Consider the following 9677-nt stretch of genomic DNA (forward strand, 5'->3'; position numbering starts at 1 on the left):
TTGTACCACTTTCTATTCCTCACCAAATCTCAGCTTATTCCTCTTCTCTTCATACCGAATAACTTTTGTTTAAAATGACAGCAAAAGAAATATGGATGCATACAAACAATACAAATTCTGTACTTCATGAAAGGCGTGTTCCCTTCTTGCTGTGTCGAGTTACGCTGTCAGTGACTTAACGAGCGGTGATCTACCTTTCAGACTACGACGGGATAGGAAGTATCCAGGAGTATATTAAGGAAGATTCCAGGAAGGAGATCGATTTGGGTTTATTGTGGTGGTAATAACTAACCGTACCAACGAACTGTGAGTTGTAAAATCTCGCTTTTATTTACTCACTTGATTTAACTACTTTGAGCTGGTATTTTCTAGCGTTGTCCACTATAGGTTACGAATGCAGCGTGGGCGACGGAGGAAGGTAACTACTTTGAGCTGGTATTTGCTAGCGTTGTCCACTATAGGTTCCGAATGGAGCGTGGGCGACCGTCGGAGGAAGGTTAATCCAGGCACTGCTACGCAAAATGATAAAAATCTTTCAGAATGAAACTTTGTGCTCTTAGCCTGTTGGAATCGTTCAAACTGGGCGTAACTAAAGATGTGAAGCACCACGAGACGCGTTTCACAGTCAACAGATTCAGGGCTACAGATTAATACAAGAATAGAGTTTTTCACCCAGACACCTCGGCGGCTTTCGTTCACCTGAAAGGCTCAAGTGAATAAGAGTGTAGCACCATTCTTTAGGCTCAAGGCGCTTGGCCTCATACTTGTCAGTGCGCAGCTTCATATAAAAACCTTCGACAGTGCTTCTAACTCGGCCCTAGTTGCATCGCGAATAACTGTCGATGGGACGTCATTTCCCGCACCAACCATTCGAAATGGGAAAAAATTTTCTTCCCCTAAAATTGTACGAACTCAGCTCGAAAATATACCTACCATGTCTTCGCCTTGTAATTATTGCTTGCACGGGGAGCAACCCTTCTTCCAAACTTTGCTTACATAAGACACAAATAAGTATTGGTCCCTCGAGGTTGCTTTAGGTTGGGGGTTTCAAGCACCTCGAGAAGCGTCTAAAATTTCAGGTAATTAACTAACTTCGTGCTCACTGAGCACGCTCAATGGGTGTAACGTCCATGCATCCTGAGGAAACAACTGGGTTGGCGCAATGGAGAAGCGGTCTGACGCAGATCCCATAGAAGTATGGAATTCACCGACTGATACACAGGAGCAAAACTTGGGCAAGCTTCCGTGAGGAAACTATTTGTGTCGGCCGTCGGTTTCGTTCAGCTTGAAGTGTGCGGGTTGATGTAGTGTTGGCGGCACTCAGTGAGCTTGCTGATGCGAGTTTTGGGAGTATCTTCTGTCTTTATGTACGTCCCAGCCTTAAAAACCCACCTATCTACATATAAAAAGTAGCCCAGCACACATTGCAAAGACAAGCAACACTCGAAGGCAACGACAGAATTGAGGAAAGAGGACAAGCACATCGCAGCCAGTGAGCTTGGGACCGGGACCCATCTCGGTAGCAGCCAATCAGGCAAGTTTACCGTGGATTTCGTCCCTCTTGAGTTTGAAGAAGGTAACTTGTTTGGTGTATCCAAGGTTTGGTGAAACATAAAATTCATCGACGTTTGCAAATAGTATGGGGAAAGTGTGTCTATATTCCAGAATTTTATCATGGCTATTTTTCAAGTTGAACTGACGGAGGCATACATGAAGACACACAAGTTACTGAGTTCTTATTTGTGTCCGACCCCGGGATGTCTTTTGAATTTCGTCATTGATCTCGACGATGTCGTTATCCGGGTCTCCGCAAACGCCATTCGCGGGAATGCGCCACTCCAGTGCACACAGCTCGGGTAAGCCGATAGCCACTGGGAAATCATTACTTCAGGTCGTCCTTAAAATGTTGAGCACACATCGGTTTTTTTCTAATACAGNGTGTCCGACCCCGGGATGTCTTTTGAATTTCGTCATTGATCTCGACGATGTCGTTATCCGGGTCTCCGCAAACGCCATTCGCGGGAATGCGCCACTCCAGTGCACACAGCTCGGGTAAGCCGATAGCCACTGGGAAATCATTACTTCAGGTCGTCCTTAAAATGTTGAGCACACATCGGTTTTTTCTCTAATACAGGTAGAAAATAGAGCGGTTCTACAACGGAGCTTACAAGAACTTCAAGGAAGACCAGCGAAAGAGAAGAGTAGATTTATCCAGCATCAACCCGGAACATCCCACCTTAGATGAGAGCCCAGAACCAGCGTAGAATTAACTCTTGGATAGCAAAGAGCCGGAATTTCGGGGTCCCTCATGAGCTGTTTATCTTTGGCTTGTGCCACACCCTCCGTAAACACGAGCATATTCATCGCCCAAGGGCGTCTTATTGGAAGTTCTGTTGTTATTGATCGTGTGATTTTGAATGGCCCTCTTCAGGATGCCTTCCGCTACCTTGTAGAGTACGTTGAGGAAGCCAACATGCTGGCAGACTTCATGCGATAAGCAAATGCCAGTTTTCTGCACTATTGTATAAATCACTTTAATCCAAAAAGACAGAATATTGCCATCGTAAAGCGACGTACAAGACGTCGGGTAGGAATTTTCCCGCGCTGATCGGCGCCCCCACGCCCCTAAGATGCCTTTCACCCGCACTCAAAAGACGGGTTTTCCTGGTTAGTTCCTTAATCGAACCCTTCTCCTTATTTGCCCTGTCTTGATTTTATACCCTGAGGTCCCTGTTTTGGCAATTCTGGGGTATAGAGTATTAGGTCGATTGGGTTCAGTCAGCGTACACACTTTAAGGCACATGGAAACCTGTAGTCCTGGGGCGCAATATACTTGATCCCGTTCACCGGGAAATTTAGGCCTCATTTTCTGGTTTGTTGAATCTGGACAACATAACAGTCTGTTGACTTGTGAGCAAACTGGTGTCCGGGTGGCGGGGATCCTGTTTCAGGCTTTGTGTTTGGGGACCGGGTTCTTTGGTCTTTCGCATGAGGCGCTTATGTTGAAGATAAGATTGCCTCAGTCCTTGGATATAATCGGGTTTATTAGCTATTACGGTTTATTATACACACATGCGAGCATCGATATCATATCACTGAATTTCAAAAAGCTGTTTATTTGATAATGTCGTCCACGGTAATACGCAAGGTAAGGAAAGGTGTACCCGTAGCAGATGCGGCCCCTGCGTAAAGCAACGTGACTGCCACAAAAATGAGCAAACGCCCGGATGTCGTCTATCGCTGGGGCTCTGTTACTGCAGTGACGTTCAGGAAAGACCGTCAATAATCTTTTTCCAAGAGAGTCACACTTTTAAAGTGCTAGTGACATCCTTCTAAAAGGATGGCCCAAAGGAGAATAGACTTAAAGCTCAACTAGTGAAACTAGACGCTTCGGTGAGGCACGGTCCTCCAGGATCTGACATTTTGAATAATCAACTAACAGAAAGTCGGTCAAATGTTTATGGAAATTAAAACGTTCTGCGAGTTGGAAAGTTGGCTTGGCTAAGAGGGAGAAGAGGTACGTCATGCTCGAACGCTACAGTTGGCTCAAATGTGACCAGGTTTGTATCTTATGGAATGCTTTGCCCGAATTTAGAGTACAGCTATGTGACCCTGCAATGTTAATCCGAAAACGGCGGGCAAATGATAAAACCGACCGGTTTATATGTCGTTTCGAGAGATTCTCGCTGGAGGCCAAGCGTACATTAGGCACCTATGTCAATAGGACTGCCAGTTATAACAGTGGATGCCCTGAGCATCTCGCTTCGGCAGTGTGCATTAAATAGCCCGCACATTCAGTGTTCCGTCTGTGTTGACAAACGTCAAGGATATTGTGAAAGAACCAGAGGAGCTCAGACAGTTGGCGACATCGTCGTTTCCGTCGAACATTTGGGCCGCAGAAACGTGATTGAAAGGCGCAGTAGAAGGGCAGGAGTTTGGAATAAGAATGTACAACTCATAACGGTACGACGACACAACAAACCGTGGTATGTGTTTGTTGACATATTATCGCGTATTTTCAAACAGCATTGCCACAGGCATAAAAATCAAATTCAATCAAAAGATGTGGAAGAGTGTACAGGAGAATATCAGGTAAAACCAAGGAAGCGTCCAGTCTGAAGACGTGCCACCAGTAGTTCCGGTCGGACCAGATGAATCCCAACCTATGTGAGACTGAGTGATATAGAAACACGCGTGTAAAGACGAGAAACTGAATAAAGAACAAACAACGCTCAGTGCCTTTGAAGACGCCAACATAGTTAACTCCCGCACATCAGGCACAGTGTCCGCCTTACAAGGTCACGTGTGGAAATCAAAGGCAAGAATGAACACTCAACGCCATGTACCACGCAAAAAAGTGCCGTATGGCAAGAAAACACAAATCGCTAACTATGACCTTAGGAAGTCTAATTTCAGTGTCAGCCAAGGCGGATTAAGAAAGCAGATTTCTTGATAAGAAACTATCGTTGGTTTGTGGATCATCACAATCAATGGCCCGTAGAACTAAGATGATGGCGATGAACCAGTCATTAATACCCTATTTCAACTTCCGATTCCACACAGTTACTCGCCGTCTATCTGAGGTTATAAGTACGTCTGTCACAGTTGCATGGTGCTCCCGAAAAGCGATTAGGTCGGGTTGATGTAAGACGTCGACGTTGGTGCTCCCAGCACCTGCAAGACGGTGTATCGTAGGTGACGGGGACGTTACGCAAGCTCCTTTGCAATCCAGTAAGGACGACCACATCCAGCATATTGAGTGATTCAACATGACTGCAGAATATGCACCGTAATCTCCGACTGACTTCAGTTTCCACGACCGAAGATTGTGTAGCCAACATGAACATTCCAGGCGCTTATAACTCTAGTTTCAAGATAAGTGAATCGACCAGCTCTCGCAAACCGCGACCGTCAGCGCTGTTGTGCAGACCATCGGCCCAAGAAGTTACCAGTTCTTCTTTGGACTCAGATCGGAAGGCTGAGATCACGATCAACTTTCTAAATACGGAATCACTGGTCACATTACGTTGTACTCGACAACGGCTATACACAATATGTTCCATACGCGTATTCCACTGTATCGGAATTATTGCGGGTTTCGAACCCGCGAGATTTCGGTCAGCGGTTGAACAATTAACTTCTGAGCTACGAGCAGCTGACAGCAGTCTGATTAATTCTCGCTTAGGCACGATAAAGCGCCGTTCATCCATCAGTCACAGAAACCACATTGCGTGCTCACATATTGTCCGACGTATTACTATTGACGTATACGGACGGAAAATCGTTTGATTCAAATGCTTTTGGTTGTCTACATATCTTCAGGCTGTCCAAAATAAGGTATGCGCTACGCAGTCAGTTAACGCTTCTATGCATCAAAGGTATCTGAGTTCTGTTGTCTTCAAGAAAACCTAACTCTCCATAGATGAGATCATCCTCCGGTTGTTGAAATGGGTATGCAGTTTGACTATACGGCATAAACGAATATTCGCCATAAGACAGGACCAGGATTTACTCCGTGCGTTTCAAGGAAATCACACGTAATGTACTTTGAGGCACCAGTTGATAACCATGTCGTGCATACTGAATCGACTGGCGTCGGTTAGCAGCAAACCACGTTTTAATTTAACGATGGTACGCTGTTCGCCCAAACCATTTACTGCAGTCGTCATTGGTGATCTCAGCATCGGCGGATGTCTTCAAGTGATAATAGGACTCAGTGTCGGGGTTGTCGTTAATACTGTGGGCTTAAGAGTTTATTCATTTTTAGGTACCGTCGGTATATACTTCTGAGGATAAGATCAGGTGCAGTTAAAAACCTATCTACCCATTTGTGTAGAGAGTATTTTCTTGAAGAAAACAGCCTTTTATGTAGCAATATAATAAACATGGTTCCACAGACAGTTCCAAAAAGTAGTGGTTCTTCGAGTTGCTTAAGAATGGTTCATGTACTATGATTCACGTGTCACGTAGACTATTTCCGTTAACATTTGCGTAACACATTTGGAAAGCAGTATGCCAAATGAAATAATGCAAAATAATGTCTCGGTGGTGGGTCGCACAAACTTGGGACTTTTCCACATGGCCGGCCTCTGGCATATATTCACACAACAGAAACACTGGAAGCTGTTGCCGAATATGTGATGAGCGAGCGTCATTTTAGATTTCACCCTACAACCAAGGTCAGTCTATACTTGACGTTCAAGAAGCACGGCACAGTTGTGTCATCCGTGTTCTAAATAATTAGAAGGGCGTGTCTCAGGGATTGCAAACAACGTGGTAATACGTGACCTTTGGTTTTCACATGAACACTGCGCCATTTGTTCACGAGTCGTCAATCACCGGTATGGGCAAGTTGCATTCAGATAAGGCGTGATGTCCGTCTTTTAGTACTTCAGCTTATCCGACGAAGAATGACGCCTCCTTGATGAATTCACAGACGGGAAGTACGGAAACCTTGCAGGACCAGGTTAAACAGTTATTTTGGAGGACTTGTGCCTGCTTGGCCAATAACTTAGTCTCTGTAGAAGTCATGATATTGGTAGTGCTGAAGTTTCACAACAGATTTGAAGCAGGAACTTTTCAGCACAAACTGACTTCACTTGCGGAATGAAATCTTCAGTTATACCTCAAAATCCCCGCATAATGTGTGGAATTAGAACATAGATTTCTGCAACAGAAACATTTATTGACAGCGTTTTCGGCTAGTGTTTTGCGCAAAAGTATGTTCCTGGAGTGCCTTCCATGAGGATGTGGTAGCGGATTTGACTCTTTTAATGAACGTGAATTTATTTCAATACCTGTTTCGATTAGGTTGGACGGAAGTGGGTACTTCCATTGAAGTACATTGCTGACAACTATCCCCTGGATATAATCTCAGAGCAAAGCGTTATCAAATGTGACCTTGTTGCCTTTTTGGTTGGCTCTCGAACCGATGATCATTAGCTGTTGAGGAATCTGCCTTCAGTCCACCAAGACTGTTGTTGGACTGGGGCTTCCTGAGACCACATTCACTGACTTGTGTTTGCCCACTGTTTTGGGCTCTTGCGTATTCATAGAAGTTGTATGCGTGGTACATGATAATGAATGTTTATTGTTGCTAATGAATTTCACACCTGATGATGGATGACAAACACTTGCCTGAGACTTGTGTTTGCCCACTGTTTTGGGCTCTGCGCGTATTCATAGAAGTTGTATGTGTAGTACATGATAATGAATGTTTATTGCTGCTAATGAATTTCACACTTGATGATGGATGACAAACACCTGCCTGGACTGCTAGTCTTTACCGTAATAGTGCCCACCACCCGTTAAAGTGCATTTGGCACTGCATGTTTTTTCATCAGTTGCTGGATTTTCCATGTGTGCATCCATACTAAACCGTCTTACGTACGTTGTAGACACTTTCGCCTGATGAAGTACCATTGATGGTATGCCTTCGAATGGAAGGTTATCTTCATTTGTAATGTTCTGGATCTCTCTCTCGCACCTTTTGTGTCTTTGTTCATGCATTTCAAAAGTAAACGATAATAGTAGTTAGGTGTCATGCGGATGAAAACTTGCTATTAGTTTCCTAAATCAGTTGGTGGAACAGTGTTGTTGTTGTTCACAAACCTAGTTGGTGTAAAAATATCCAAAAGCCAGGCGCACAGTTTCTGTATCCAGTTTTTGTTTAGTCACATCGAGAGGAACCAATAAAGCTTTTTAAAAGACTACATTTCTGAAGCCAATCACACGGAACAGTTGGTTGGTCTCTACTAATTTATTCTTATATACTTACTAGAGTTATTGACTGGTAGCCATTTTTAATCAGAAGTCCGATTCGAGATATCATGCCCATAATTGCATCTTGGCTGTTATTTCTCTATCACATAAGGCGATTCGCATGCGTCATCTCATCATGTGATAGATCTAAACACACTCCTTTGTCGATGGACGGTCTATTGAACATATCCATCTTCTCTGTTGCAAACGCTAACGTCTTTGTCCAAACTAAGCCTTGATAAGGCGCCTATGACTGCATAGTGTTCCAGGATGATGAAAGCCGGTCGCCATTAGTTGATCCGATGCGTCTGATGAGGAACGGTATGCACATACCTTTCGTACATCCGAAGTGAACTCTTGAAACACAAATGCTCATACGTGGTCAGTACCCCACTTGACAGGATGCTTGACTGTTTCAACCAGTTTCCCTGACTAATATTCTACACTGGTTAGTTCATTCAGCAGAAAATCCGTCACCTGTTAATTCTTGGAGTACCTGTGACATGTGTTCTGGCATCTGAAAATGTAGGGAATTTCATGTCATTCAATCATAGGCATTAATGTGGCTTTCAGCACTGTCACAAAGTATACTTAAGTCGTCAGTTGTGTGTAGCCCTCCTTGACAAAGAGTACCAGACCATGCGTGTGATATGCGGGGTATTAATTCGGAACCATGTAGTAGAGTTATTAAGAGGGTGTTCTTGCTTCACATGAAGCAAACACCACAACAAGCCCTCTGAAAACTTGTGTTCCATGTTCTCCACAGGTGTAGCCACTGTCCAGAGGGGTCTCTTTTGAGAGTATTTAAGAATACCAGTGTGGATTTAAGATGGTTTAATACAGTCATGCATCTACTGTGGAAACATTTCCCACAAAAGGGGAGAAATGGTGTGTCGTACTTTGTGCAAAAGACAAAATTTTAGGAACATCATCGAAAATCCGGGTGAATAGAGTGAATTGATTCTGTAGTTGATTTTAGAACCTTGTGGCTTTTCTCATGTTTCGTTTGACATTTCTATGGTGATTGTTATTATGTTTCTACCTTCCAGTTAGCTGCTCTCTGATCTATCCACTTAATCAAAACACTATTCGGCAGCATGGAGTGGTGGTGGAATACACATACTGAGCATTCTGCAGTAAAACAAAGTCCTTGGATAAGGGACATTTTCTGAAATCTCTTTAGGAGTTCAAGGCACTCGACTGACCCAAACAATGAGCAGCAAACTTAGTCTTGTGCTACCAAAATACTCCTTTATACAAGCAGAGACAGATAGCTTCCACCTCCTGTCATTTAACTTTTGCTCTGCGTTGCAAAGTAGTAGCCCAACGAACTAAAGTTGCTGGTGTGCTGGCACACCGAGTTATCTTGGCATGACCATAGTTGTACCTTAATAATGCTTAGATCGGTTTATATTTTATACATCAATACTTCGTGGTGGTTACGATAAGGCTGTTATTCATAAACTGACATCAGTTGAACTGAAAACAGATATTGTGCGTCTGCGGTCGCACGTTGGGACAAAGGACTGTGATTGTCGGGGAACTCTTTGTCTATGAATTTTGTTTTCAGTGGATCTTCAAATAAGGGTGGATCTTCCTGGAAAAAGTTTGCCTGAGGTGACACCCTAGTCTGGCTCTACAAATTAGGAAGACTGATTTTAGTATTTGCAGTTTGCAGAATTGAAATGACTGACATCGTGAGTAGACTTGAATGATGTGAGTTCCTGTTTACAATGCCAGCAACTTTTGAAGCCAGGTTTAGAGGACCGAATAATAATAATACTACGTGAGCCAACTAGTCCTACTGATGTTATCTGTTTATTTATAGCACACACTGACAAAGAGGTATTGGCTTAACCAGCAAAGCAACTTGTGAAGAGACAAACAAACGTCTAATCATTGCCCAGAAGCGAAAT

This window comes from Opisthorchis viverrini (assembly GCF_000715545.1).
Source record: "Opisthorchis viverrini unplaced genomic scaffold opera_v5_92, whole genome shotgun sequence".
Classification (NCBI taxonomy): Eukaryota; Metazoa; Platyhelminthes; class Trematoda; order Opisthorchiida; family Opisthorchiidae; genus Opisthorchis; species Opisthorchis viverrini.